At 45.0% G+C, this 14,642-nt stretch overlaps 1 protein-coding gene across 2 annotated transcripts in view; it reads left to right on the top strand.

The window, feature by feature from the left end:
- The first annotated feature begins 14,311 nt into the window (after nucleotides 1-14,311).
- The window catches only part of KATNA1 (katanin catalytic subunit A1), a 39,967-nt gene continuing 39,636 nt past the window's right edge, over nucleotides 14,312-14,642 (top strand). The window contains exon 1 of one of the 2 annotated variants that reach the window (XM_062186909.1): nucleotides 14,312-14,528. The gene's annotated coding sequence lies outside the window, so the exon portion shown is untranslated. The remainder of the gene's footprint in view (nucleotides 14,529-14,642) is intronic. The other variant, XM_062186908.1, reaches the window with a different exon arrangement.

The following is a 14,642-nucleotide window of genomic DNA, read 5'->3' as shown; positions in this document are numbered from 1 at the left end:
TGTGTGGGAAGTTGACTTTTTAAGCTGTTTATTATATGTGGTTTTTTTTATTCAAAAATTTATTTAACCCTTTGTCAGAAAATTTATGATTAAGAATTTGATGCTTTGGAATTAAAATATGTGTAACTTATGATAGTCCTAGATAGGTTAAGGCAAACTGAATTTAGTATAACCCAGTAAGTTATTTGCATGAGCAACAGGGAGAAAGAAAGCTTCCCCAAATACCCACAAAAGCTGCTAAGTAGCAGGAAGCTGGAGTCAGAAGCCAAAGCCAAGTATTGAACCCAGATACCCTAATGTGGGATGTAGGTGCCTTAATTCACATCTTAACTGCTGGGCTAAATCCTGCCCCTGTTAGGTCTCCCTTTATCCTCTGGTTTGCACCCCCTTTTAAATTTGCATTTGGTCTGCATGGGGCTATGGTGTAGATAATACAAAATGCATTGTTTCCATGATTCACTTTTATACATTGTAGACCCATGTTCAGCATGCTTAAGTGTGACTTCCTTTGCTGTGCCAAAGTCCCTTTCTGCCCCCTCACGACTCTGCTTATATGTGTGAAGGGCAAGAGAGGTTGCCAGACAGGTGTATTTGAATCATAGACAGTTAATTGTCCCAGAATCCAGTTCCTCCTTCAGTACTCAGAATCAGGAAGCAATGTTGGGTTGTTTCCTCTGGGGAGGAATTAAGTTTGTTCTGTGACAGGAGAGAAGAAAATAAAAAGGTTCCCATGAGTATGCAGCTCCCTGAGGAACTAATGACCAAGGCTGCTGTTGCTCTCTAGTACCCATTTTCCATTTTTTCCTCACTACTAGAGCCCCCGTGTCTCCCCAGTTTCTGCTGCTGCAGTACAGTCCATGTTTATCACACTTCCTTGTAATTAGGTGTGGCCACATGACCAGGTATTGGCCATTAGGATATGAACAGACATGTGCAAATCCTAAATACACTTGATATTGTTGGCCCTTCACTTGCTCTTGCCCACTCCCAGGATGAAACATGGTCATAGTGATGATGTTATGTTGACCATGAAAACCAGGACAATAACTGAAGTGATGATGGACTAACAAAATAAACAGAGCCCAGTAATCTGAGAGATTCTGCAAAGCAGGGTTGTCTGTCCAGCCTGAACTGATCAACTGCAGAATGCCAGAGGAAAATAGAACTCCTAAGCTTATCCCCTAATTAATACATTAGTACCTAATTATACCTCATTACTACTGAGCTTATACCCTAATTAATATGACGTACAGTTTTTATTAGCATCAAATCTGATTTGATGCACAATTTATGGAGGCTATTTTGTACTTTAACCACATCCCATTCAATCATCAGGAGATTTAGTTATTTTACCTCTTAGGTATTTCTCCAATTCATCATCTTTATCCTTACTGTTCACTAATTTGGTTGAAGCCCTCATCAGCTTTAATTATTGTTGTAAGTTTCTAATAGGAATAGGAATGTTTGGCTTCATCCTGGTCCTTTAAAGTTCATTATTTAACCTTTCACCCAAATGACTTACTTTAAAAAATGGTGTTTTTTTTTTTTTTAGAAACCTTTTATTTAATGAGTACAGATTTTGTAAGTACAACTTTAGAATACAGTGGTTTTTCTGCCCATACCTGCTCTTCCATCCCCACTCCATCCCACCTTCTCCTCCCTCTCCTATCCCATTAAGAGAGTGGATTCTTCTTCCAGTGTAACTGAGTCAGTTCCTTGGGGATTTACTCTATCACATATAACAACTATAAACTCTGAAGAAAATACAAAAATAAAAACCAACAAAATAGATAACCAGTTACCAAAAGATACTGGAGTGGAACCAAGAACAGGCAGATGCTAGAGAGTTGACTGTTGGAAGAGAGAAATGGCCAGTAGGTGAGTGTTCTGTTTTCATGATAGTTTGCCTGAGAAAGACCCAAATCGCTGACTGAATCATGAACCATATATAGGGATTACTCCAAACATTCTGAACTGATACTTGAGGTACTACCGAAGAGAATTAGAGCCAAATAGAGTTAACTCCTCTGTAATAAAAGTAAAGTTCCTACAGAGTTCTGTCACAGAATCCAGAATATGTCTTTTAACATATTTTGGAATCCAAAATAAACTTAGCATTACAAGAAAATATAAAAATATGACCTATTCTCAATAGACAATACAATCAGCAGAGCTCAATCCCCAAGATCCTATTTCCAACATTTGAAACTGGCACAGGTGGACAAAGGCTCTTAGGCAATCATTTAAAATATCCTCAAAAAAAAAAAAAGGAAATTCCAGTGAAGACATACAAACTATAAGAAATAACTAGGGTCCAGCATTGTGGTGTAGTGGGGAAAGTTGCTGCTTACAACCCCTGCATCCCATATGGGCACCAGTTCATTCCTGGCTCCCTGTTAAGGCACCTGGGAAAGCGGCAGAGGATGACCCAAGTGTTTGAGCCCCTACACCCACTTGAGAGACCAGGATAAAGCTCCTGGCTTCAGCCTGGCCCAGTCCCTGCCATTGTGGCCATTTGGGGAATGAACCAGTGGATAGAAGATCTCTAACTCTGCATTTCAAATAAATAAAATAATTCTTAAAAAAAAAAAACTAAAAGGAAGTTCCAGAAATAACACAGACTTGATAGGCTTGACAAAAGGATGGAAGTGACTGAGGAACAAATTTGAAGGTAAAAATTAGAAATTTATTTTGAAAGAGGAAAACATTTCAAGATATATAGAGTCTCAAGGATATGTGAGATAGTATCTAAAGAGTCAACATAATTGATAGATGAATACCCCTCTTGACAGTGGATAACAGAGCAGAAAAGTGTTGGAGGAAATATTGGCCCCAATGTACCAAATATGATGAATGGCATAAATTTACTGATTCAAGAAACACTGGGGCTGTCATGGCATAGTAGATAAAGCTGCCGCGTGTGACTCCAGCATCCCATATGGGGGCCAGTTCAAGTCCCAGCTGCTCCACTTCTAATCCAGCTCCCTCCTAATGGCCTGGGAAAGCAACAGAAGATGGCCCAAGCATTTGGGTCCCTGCCACAAATATGAGAGACATGGATGAAGTTCCTGGCTCCTGGCTTTGACCTGGCCCACCACTAGCCATTGTGGCCATCTAGGGAGTGAATCAGCAGTTGGAAGATCTATTTTCTTTCTCTCCCTCTCTCACTGTAAATTTGACTTTCAAAATAAATCAATCTTTAAAAAAAGAAAAAGAAAAAAGCTTTGAAAACCCACAGAGGCAGGAAACAAAGACTATTCCAAGATCCTGTGGCAGTCATGAAAATGAATGGCTTAGGACCAGCACTGTGGTGTAGTAGATATAGATAGAGCTGCCGCCTGCAGTGCCAGCATCCCATAAGGGTGTCAGAGACCCAGCTGTTCCACTACAAATCCAGCTCTCTGCTTAGGCCTGGGAAGGCAGTAGAAGACAGCCCAAGTCCTTGGGCCCCTGCATCCACGTGGGAGACCTGGGAGAAGCTCCTGGCTCCTGGCTTTGGATCGGCACAGCTCTGACCATGTGGCCATCTGGGGAGTGAACCAGAGGATGGAAGACCTCTCTCTGCCTCTGCATCTGCCTCTCTGTAACTCTGCCTTTCAAAGAAATAAGTAAATCTTTAGGCCAGCGCCGTGGCTTAACAGGCTTAACAGCACCTTGTGGCGCTGGCACACCGGGTTCTAGTCCCGGTTGGGGCACCGGATTCTATCCCAGTTGCCCCTCTTCCAGGCCAGCTCTCTGCTATGGCCCGGGAAGGCAGTGGAGGATGGCCCAAAGTGCTTGGGCCCTGCACCTGCATGGGAGACCAGAAGCACCTGGCTCCTGGCTTCAGATCAGCGAGATGCGCTGGCCGCAGCAGCCATTGGAGGGTGAACCAACGGCAAAAAGGAAGACCTGTCTCTCTGTCTCTCTCTCACTATGCACTCTGCCTGTCAAAAGAAAAAAGAGAATACAATTAAAAAAAGAAAAAAAGAAAAAGAAATAAGTAAATCTTTAAAAAGAAACAAAATGAATGGCTTACATCTTCTTTTGAGAAAAATGTAATTAACTAATGACTCAAGAGCTGTGCCCTGAATCCATTGCCACCACATCTGTGCTAGGGTGTCCATTGGCTCCAGCAGTGACTGACCCAGCAGGCATACTGAAGTAGCTCCATTCCTGCAAGATGCAAGATTCCTCTGATGGGTTGCTTTGAGCTGAGAACTTCCCATTGGCCTTGTCAAAATGTGCCTAGAACAGCATGATAGGGGCCAGTGCTGTGGCGCACTAGGTTAATCCTCTGCCTGCAGCGCCAGCATCCCATATGGGTGCCGGTTCTAGTCCCGGCTGCTCCTCTTCCAGTCCAGCTCTCTGCTATGGGCCAGGAAGGCAGTGGAGGATGGCCCAAGTCCTGAGCCTCTGCTCCTGCATGGGAGACCAGGAAGAAGCACCTGGCTCCTGGCTTCGGATCGGCGCAGCACCGGCCGAGGTGGCCATTTGGGAAGTGAATCAATGGAAGGAAAACCTTTCTCCCTGTCTCTCCCTTTCACTGTCTATAACTCTATCAAATAAATAAATAAAATCTTAAAAAAAAAAAACCAGCATGATAAGCTAAGGCCTTTCCCAACTAACCTTTCTCCCTTCTCTCCTTCACAAAGTCTAGACCTCCATTATGATAGTGTCTCTCCCAACCTCCTCTTTAAAAAAAAAAAAAAAAAAAAAGATTTATTTATTTATTTGTAAGAGTTACACAGAGAGAGGAGAGGCAGAGAGAGAGAGAGAGGTCTTCCATCTGATGGTTCACTCTCCAATTGGCCGCAACAGCCGGAGCTGCGCCAATCCGAAGCCCAGAGCCAGGAGCTTCTTCCGGGTCTCCCACATGGTTGCAGGGTCCAAGGACTTGGGCCATCTTGTACTGCTTTCCCAGGCCATAGCAGAGAGCTGGATTGGAAGTGGAGCAGCCAGGTCTTGAACCGGCGCGCATATGGGATGCTGGTGCTTCAGGCCAGGGCGTTAACCTGCTGCGCCACACGGCCAGCCCCACAATCTCCTCTTACAACCTCCACCTTGTCCTACCTAGGAGACTGCTCCCTAAAATATCTTATGAGAATAATTTTTTTTAAGATTGACTATGAGGATTGATTGATTGATTGATTTGAAAGTCTGAGTTACACAGAGAGAGGAGACACAGAGAGAGAGAGGTCTTCCATCCGCTGGTTCACTCCCCAGTTGGCCACAATGGCCGGAGCTGTGCCAATCTGAAGCCAGGAACCAGGAGCTTTTTCCCGGTCTCCAAGTGGGTGCAGGGGCCCAGGCACTTGGGCCATCTTCCACTGCTTTCCCAGGCCATAGCAGAGAGTTGGATGGGAAGTGGAGCAGCCGTGACTAGAACCAACACCCATATGGGAAGCCAGCACTGAAGTTGGCGGTATTACCCGCTATACCACAGTGCTGGCCCCATGAGTCTAATTCTTCTAAGTGACTGCTTCTTGGAGGACCTAATCTAACATACCACCTGAGACAAACTGCTGGACACTAAAATTAATGAGAAAACCTTTAAAGATAAGGAAAAATGATATATTACATATTGAATGTGCACTGAGATAACCGTAAAAACAACAACAACAACAACAAAAAAAAAACATGGAGGCCAGAACACAACATGACAGTATCTTTAAAATCCTAAGGGTCAAGACCAGCACTGTGACCTTATGCCTGCAGTGCTGGTATCCCATATCCCATATGCTCACCAGTTCAAGTCTCAGCTGCTCCACTTCTGATCCAGCTCACTGCTAATACACATGGGAAAGTAGCAGAGGATGGCCCAAGTACTTGGCCCCTAACGTGAGAGACCTGGAAGAAGCACCTGTCTCCTGGCTTTCACATGGCCTAGCCCCCGCGTTGCAACCATGTGGGGAATGAACCAGTGGGTGGAAGATCTCTCTCTTTCTCTTTGTATTTCTGCCTTTCAAATAAATAAATACATCTTAAAAAAAAAAAAAAAGAAGTCCTAAGGGGCAGTGGTGTTGTAGCACAGCAAGTTAAGTGGCTGCCTGCAATGACGGCATCCCAAATGCACATGGTTCAAGTCCTGGCTGCTCCACTTCTGCTGTGGTTTCCTGCTAATGTGCTTGGGAAAGCAGCCAAGGATGGCCCAAGTATGTGGGCCCCTGCCACCAATGTGGTAATCCCAGTTGGAGTTATTGGCCTTAGCCTGGACCAGCCCAGCTGTTGCAGCCAGATGAAATACTTCTCCCTTTCTCTCTCTGTGTTACTCTCTCCTTCAAATAAATAAGTAATTCTTATATTAAAAACAAAACAAAACAAAACAAAACAAAAAAAACCTATGACTAAAAAAAAAAAAAATCTGGAAATTCCAAGATGGCAGAGGAGGGAGGGAGCTTACTGCTCTAGTCTAGGAGAAGATTTTTTTTTCTTTAAGATTTATTTATTTTACACAGAGAGAGGAGAGGCAGAGAGAGAGGTCTTCCATCTGATGGTTCACTCCCCAATTGGCCGCAACGGCCAGAGCTGTGCTGATCCAGGAGCTTCTTCCGGGTCTCCCACATGGGTGCAGTGACCCAAGGACTTGGGCCATCTTGTACTGCTTTCCCAGGCCATAGCAGAGAGCTGGATTGGAAGTGGAGCAGCCAGGTCTTGAACCGGCGCGCATATGGGATGCTGGTGCTTCAGGCCAGGGCATTAACCCACTGCGCCACAGTGCCAGCCTCATCTCCCCCTTTTAAAAACTGTCTTCTCCTGGGAGACTCGGAAGAAGCTTCTGGCTCCTGGCTTCAGATAGGCACAGCTCCAACAGTTGCGGCAAATTGGGGAGTGAACCAGTGGATGGAAGACCTCCCTCTCTCTCTCTCTCTCTCTCTCTCTCTCTCCTTTTGTCTCAACTCTTTCAGATAAATAAAATAAATCTTTAAAAAAAAAAAAAAGATGCTATGGGAGATATAAAGGTGACTCAGACATAGATCCTGCCCCTAAGGAGTGTACAGTCAGGTAGGGGACATAGAACACACCTGGGATACAGGGTCAGAGCTATGTTTCTGTAAGATGAAATCTAGCACTGTATATAGGGTAGTCTAGTATTGTATATAGAGTAGGAAGAGGTACAGTGAAGCTGAGAGCCTACTGAAATTACCCAGATGAGGAGGAGACTGTTGAGAGAGAACTGACAGAACTTAGTTGAGAATGGAGGTGGGAGTTAGGAAAAGGAAGCAGGGGCTTTGGACTTGCAGCATGGGTGACATTATGAACTGAAAGAGCAATGAGGAGACAAGCTTGTGAAAAGAAATAAAAAGCCGGCGCCGTGGCTTAACAGGCTTAACAGCACCTTGCGGCGCTGGCACACCGGGTTCTAGTCCCGGTTGGGGCGCCGGACTCTATCCCGGTTGCCCCTCTTCCAGGCCAGCTCTCTGCTATGGCCCGGGAGTGCAGTGGAGGATGGCCCAAGTGCTTGGGCCCTGCACCCGCATGGGAGACCAGGAGAAGCACCTGGCTCCTGGCTTCAGATCAGCGAGATGTGCTGGCCGCAGCAGCCATTGGAGGGTGAACCAACGGCAAAAGGAAGACCTTTCTCTCTGTCTCTCTCTCACTATCCACTCTGCCTGTCAAAAAAAAAAAAAAGAAAAGAAAAGAAAAGAAAGATCCCACAGAAAATCTTCCTGCACGCCAAGTGTCTAGAACACACTAGGCACATTCTGTAGGAAATGCCTAAATACTGATATCCTAAGGGCTATTATGGAAAAAGTGGATCATATGAAAGAATGGGTAGATAATGTAAGCAGAGAGATGGAAACTAAGAATCAAAAAATAATGCAATAAATCAAAAAATAACAGAAACAAATGCCTTTGGTGAGCTCACCAGTAAACTGGACAGGGCCAAAAGAATCAGAGAGCTTGAAGATTTGTTGAAGGAAACTTCCAAAACAGAAGAACAAACAAAAAATTAAAAAGTGGAAAAGGTTGAAACACAAAAGTCATCAAAATTTCCAGGGCCAATGGGACAATTCCAAAAACAACATATGCATAACAGGCATATAAGAAGGAAAGAAAAGAGAAAGGAACAGAAGAAATACTTAAAGGATGGCAGAGCATTTTCCAAAATTAATGTCAGAAACCAAGTCCTAGATCCAGAAAATTCAGAAAGCATAATAAGGCAGTGTAATACTATTTATTATTAATAGAAACACACCTAGGCATATAACTCAGAATACAGAATATGAAAGGCAAAGGGGATATCTTGAAAGAAGCCAGAGGGAGTTAATAATGCAAAGAAGTTTAACTTCAAAGCCAGTGGACACGAAAAATTCTCTTTACTGACAATGAAGACAAAACTGGTAGATCGTGAGACATCCCATGAGAGAGGACTGTGGAGGGGCAGCATGGCAAGAAATTCTGGGTGGCTTCAGAAAACAGGAACCATAGGCCTGCATCTTCAAGGAGTTGAATCTGCCAGTGACCACATGAACATGGGAGAGAACCCAAGCATGGGAAAAGCTTGAGCCTGGCCAACACCTTGCCTGCAAACTCCTTGGCTGAGGACCCATCTAGGCCTTGCCTGGATTCCTAACTTATGGAGATGGTGGAATAATAAGTATATGTTTTTGTTGTTGTTTTGTTTTTGTTTTTGTTTTTTTAATGCCAATGGGATCTTTTAAAAATAGTTAATTTAAGGGGCTGGCAATGTGGCGCAATGAAGTGGCCCTCATGACGCCGGCATCCCCTATCAGAGCACCAATTTCAATCCCAGATGTTTTTTTTATTTTAAAATTTTTATTTAATGAATACAGTTTTCATTGGTACAACTTTAGGAATATAGTGTTTTTCCCCCCATACTCACCCTGTCCCCCCACCCCCGTCCCACCACCTAATCCCTCTCCCATCCCATTCTTCATTAAGATTCTTTTTTTTTTTTTTTTTTTTTACAGGCAGAGTTAGACAGTGAGAGAGAGAGACAGGGAGAAAGGTCTTCCTTCTGTTGGTTCACCCCCCAAATGGCCACTACAGCCAGCGCACTGTGCCAATCCGAAGCCAGGAGCCAGGGGCTTCCTCCTGGTCTCCCATGCAGGTGCAGAGCCCAAGATCCTGGGCCATCCTCCACTGCCTTCCCGGGCCACAGCAGAGAGCTGGACTGGAAGAGGGGCAACTGGGACAGAACCGGCGCCCCAACTGGGACTAGAACCCGGAGTACTAGTGCCGCAGGCAGAGGATTAGCCTAGTGAGCTGCTGTGCTGGCCAAGATTCATTTTTAATTGACTTCATATACAGAAGACCAACACTATACTGGGTAAAGACTTCAAGAGTTTGCACACACATACACACAACGTAAAAAGTACTATTTGAGAACAAGTTTTGCAGTTAATTCTCATAGTACAACTCATTAGGGACAGAGGTCCTACTTGGGGAGTAAGTACACAGTGACTCCTGTTATTAATTTAACAACTGACACTCTTATTTATGACGTCAGTGATCACCCGAGGCTCTTGCCATGAGCTGTCACACCAGATGCTCCTTTTCTGATCCAGCTCATTGCTAATGCACCTGGGAAAGCAGCAGCAGATGTCCCAGGTATTTGGGCCCTCCCACCCATGTGGGAGACTCGGATGGAGGTTCTGATTCCCAGCTTCAGCCTAGCTGTTGCAGCCAATTGAGGGGGCTTCCCTGTCACTTTGCCTTTCAAATAAACACATCTTTTAAAAATAAATATAAAAATACAGTTACTTTAAAATAAACATTCCCACTCCCAATTCCAACTTCTTGCTCATGTTCAGCCTGGAAGGCAGCAGGTGATGGCTCAAGTACTTGGGTCCCTGCAACCTATGTGAAAGACCTAGACTGAGTTCAGAGTTCCTGGCTTTTAGAATGACCCAGCCCTGACTGATGCAGCCATTTGGGGAGTGAACTAACTGAAGATACCTCTTTCTCTGTCTCTCCCACTCTGCCTTTTTTTAAAGTAAGCCACTGCCTGGGACACCCACATCCCAGAATGGAGTTTCTGGAATCAAGTCCTGCCTCCACTTCCAATCCAGCTTCCTACTGATGCACCTGAGAGGCAGCTGCAAGGCAGAAGATGATGGATTTCTTGTATCCACTTGGGAGATCCAGATAGAGTTCCTGACCTCAGCCTGGCCCAGCCCCAGCTGTTGCAAGCATTTGGGGGGTGAACCAGCAAATAGAAGATATTTTCTCTCTTTGCCTTTCAAATAAATAAATAGAACTTAAAAACAACAATATACCAAGAGTTGTGGCATAGTTTGAATGTGATTTGGCCCTAAAACTTATGAGATGAGCCAAAGGCGATCAGGTCATCTGGCCATACCCTCAGAAGTGAATGCTCAGAAGAGGGTTGCTATGAAGCCTGAGTTTGTGCCCACCTTCTTTCTCTCTGCTTCCTGGCTTGGCATGCGACCCTTCTTCCACATTGCCTCCCCGCATCATCCGCCATAAAGCCTGCACCAGAGCCTGCATCATTCCACTTGGACTTTCTCCCTCCAAAACTCGGAGCTGAATAAACCTCTCTTTCATTCATAAGTACCCTGTGTTAGGTATTTTTTTAAAAACATTATTTATTTGAAAGTAAGTTACACAGAGAGGGGAGAGGCAGACAGAAAGAGGTCTTCCATCCACTGGTTCTCTCCCCAATCGGATGCAACAGCTGGAGCTGGGCTGATCCGAAGCCAGGAGTCAGGAGCTTCTTCCAGGTCTCCGATGTGGATGCAGGGGCCCAAGGACTTGGGCCATCTTCTACTGCTTTCCCAGGCCACAGCAGAGAGGCGGATTGGAAGTGGAGCAGCCAGGACTTGAACTGGTGCCCTTATGGGATGGCAGCACTGCAGGAGGCAGCTTTACCTGCTACACCAGTGTCAGCCCCAGGGTTTTTGTTTTGTTTTGTTTTGTTTTTTAATTTATTTATCTGAAAGGCAGAGTTAGAGAGAGGCAGAGGCATAGATAGATCTTCCATCCACTGGTTCACACCCCAAATGGCCACAACAGCCAGAGCTGAGCTGACCCTAGCCAGGAGCCTGGAGCTTCTTCTGGGTCTCCCAGGTAGGCACAGGGGCCCAGGGGCCCAGGGATTTGGGCCATCCTGCACTGCTTTCCCAGGCACACTAGCAGGAAGCTGGATCAGAAGCAGAGCAGCTGGGACTCAAACTGGGCTTTATCTGCTACACCACAGCACTGGCCCCTGTGTTAGGTATTTAATTGTAACAAAAAGCTGCCTATACAGGTAGATATGGGGAAGGACAGACATAAATGAAAACAAGGTCACCAACAGCTTAATTGTGCAATGTAGGTAGTGGATATACAGATATCCACAATAAGATTCTTTCAGTTTCCCTGTACAGTTGGAAATTTTCATAATTAAATGTTGGGAGGCATACAAAAGGTAACTCCAAAATCTGAAGTCTGTAGAGAAAGTGTCAGACTCATCAGCCAAGGGAGTGAAATTAGTGAGTCCTGAAAGTCCCTTTTTGAGTTCTCTGATGAAGTGGAAAAAGTCTCTCACTTTCTAAATTTTATTTATTCTACAAGTATCTAACTGATGCATACAATATGCCAGATATTGTTCTCGTCCAAGACTGTGGAATATTTTTTCTGCCAAGGGTCATTTGGATATTTATAATACCAACTGCAGGCCATACAAAGCTATCAACTGAAAAATTAGCCTGCTATAGATTTACTGCATTTTAAATCTTGCATGGTAAGTACCTTAGCAAGGCCAGAAGTGATGATTTCTTAGTTCTTATAGGCTCATAGGCCAGACACTCCCCATTCCTGTACGTCAAACAGACATATATCCTACTTCATTAAGTTTACTTAATTGGACAATAAAATATATACAATAAAAAATATATGTGTGTGTGTATATATAATATATATATGTATATATATATATATATATATATATATATATAATGTCAATAGGTAGTCTTGAGGCTGGTGCTGTGGTGTAGCAGATAAAGCCACTGCCTGCAATGCCGGCATCCCACATAGGCTCCTGTTCATGTCCTGGCTGTTCCAATATATCTGGCTCCCTGCAAATGGCCTGAGAACAGCAATAACAGATGGCCCAAGAGCTTGGATCCCCGCCACCCCTGTGGGAGACCTGGATGAAACTCCTGGCTTTGGCCTAGCCCAGTCCCAGCTGTTGTGACCATCAGGGGAGAGAACCAGCAGAGGGAAGAGCTCTCTTTTCTCTCTTTTAAATAAATAAATACATCTTTTTTAAAAAACTTAAAAAGGTGGTCTTCATGGCCATTCCACTTCTGTGTAATTCCAGCTGTCACACAGTCTACCAATCCATTTTTCTATATTTTTCTCCTCTCCAAACCTACTCTTTGATGCCAAATTAATTTTCCTTTTGCTGTCTAATTTACATTTTTATCTGAAAATTTTCAATGGTTCTTTTTTGCCTACTGAATAAAGTTTATGTTTTTTTGTTGTTGTTGTTAGCACCTGCCTTTCTACCACGTGGGCAGATGTGGTAGACAGAGCTGTGCCATTTATCTCTTCTGCCACTGCCAAGACTCCCAGCGCCTGCATTCACTCAGCTGTGAACACAGAGTGCATAAGAGAAAAAATCCTGTTCTTTGAAGTCTCTGTGATTTAGGGATTCCTACAGAATAACCTACTCTTCTCTGAAAGTACTAAAGATAAGCTGATCTTTTGAAAGAGATTTTTTTTTTTTTACTTTAAAAATCTGCACAGGTATAATTTGCATAATAAAATGCATCCATTTTATGTGTACAGTTCTATGAGTTTTATTAAATATATACACTTGTATAACTACTACCCCAGGGAACATTTGCTCCCTGTCACCTCAAAACTTTTCTTCTTGCCTCTTTACAATCAATTTCCTCTCCCTCATCTCTTGGATGCAGTTTCAGGCAATCAACTGTTTTTAAAAATTTAAAAAGAAGTTTTTTAAGTTTAAAAAATTTTAAAAATCAACTATTACAATTTTTAAAGTTTTTTTAAACATTTTACTTCAGAATAGTTTTAAATTTACAAAACAAAAACTATGAGATGGGTAATATAAAGAGTTCCCATATCCCTCATAGATTAGTTTTGCCTGTTTTAGAATTTTCTGTGAATGAACTCACACACTATTCATTTTTTGTAGCCTGTATCAGTCCGCTTTTTGTCACTGTAACAAATACCTGAGAGACCTACTTAGGAAGGAGGAAGATTTATTGTGGCTCATGGTTTTGAGACCAAGAGCAGGTAGCTGCAGGAGTCTGATCAAGCATGGGGCGGCAGGCTCACAAGGAAGAGCAGAAAGTGGACAAACACAGCCAGCTTGTTCATCATCTATGACAGAAACAGCCATGATCCCATCACAGAGCTCCACTCTAAGGCCCTAATCCAACCTAACCAGTCTCCAGGAGTCTACCTTCAGACACCAAATCTGAACTAACCCATCTTTAACCCAGTAACAAAAGACTCAGGATGGAATCCTTAACACCCGGGCCTTGGGGAGACAACTCTTACCCTAACCATAGCAGGCCCTTTAATTTTTTTAAACTATGACTTTTTGAATTAGCATACCTTCGCATTCATATAAAAGTTTAAGATTGAATTTACCTGATTATTCTATATCTCCCTGAATTGGTTCTTGATATCAAAAATTATGTAGTTTCCTGTGCTTCATTAATATGAGTTCTTAGCCACCACCGTGAACGTATTATTTTCTACAAGCCTTAAACCCCATGACACGTTCTGCGTGGTAAAACACTCGTATTCAGTGCGCAACAGTCTGGTACCAGCAGTCGCTCCACGCACACGTGTTGCCTGAGTGGATGTATTTCCCACGCACCTGTATCAGTCCTTGTGCTTTCCTGTCAGAAACTGAATTTCCACGCACTGCTGAAGGACGGCGAGTCTGAAACGCCTCCCCCCGGCCACAGGTCCACCTCCTCTGTTTTATTCCTGTGAGGCCCCGACACGGCCGCGGCTGAGGAATTGAGTTCTAACGCTGGGGTTTGTCAAAAACGAATCGCTCGACCCTTGACACTCACGGGTGAAACGGACACTCGGACTTCCTCACCTCCGAGGAAGGCGGCGAAAACCAAATGGAAGAGAAAATGAGTCAGCACTTGAAAAAAAAAAAATACTGAGGCACACGAGGTACGGTTAATTAGGGTCCCCGACAGCCCCTCCTCTCAGGTTGAAGCGAGCGGCGCGGGACTGCGCAGGCGCGCGCCGGCACGGGCCACACCCCCGTCCAGGGCCCCCGCGCGGCGGCGGCGCGCACGCCGCCAGACGTGCTCGCTCTCGGGGCGTCGCGCGCGTGCGCCCGAGTGGCCCAGCCCCGCTCTGGCACCGGAAGTGGCCCTGGCGGGTTTGCCTTCAAATTCTAGGCGAGCAGAAGCAGCGCTAAGGCGGTGGGGGCGGTTGGAGGGTGCAGTGCCGCTTCGGAGAGCCGAGGGCCGGGTGCCGGCTCTGTTCCGGGTCCTCCTTCCACCCTGCCCGGATCTCCGCTCGGCCCTTCCGCTCCGTCTGGCTGTGGGCGGCTTCCCGGGGAGCCTGGGCCGCCGCAGGTGAGTGCTGGCCGGAGGGACTCCTGACTGCCCAGGGCCGGGCCCTCGAGGCCGCCGCGCACCCCGCCGGGAGCCTGTCTGTGTCCGCGCCGCTGTGGCTGACACTTGGGGGTC

This window comes from Lepus europaeus, chromosome 3, assembly GCF_033115175.1.
Source record: "Lepus europaeus isolate LE1 chromosome 3, mLepTim1.pri, whole genome shotgun sequence".
In the NCBI taxonomy this organism is placed as follows: Eukaryota; Metazoa; Chordata; class Mammalia; order Lagomorpha; family Leporidae; genus Lepus; species Lepus europaeus.
This window is presented reverse-complemented; position numbering and strand designations above follow the sequence as displayed.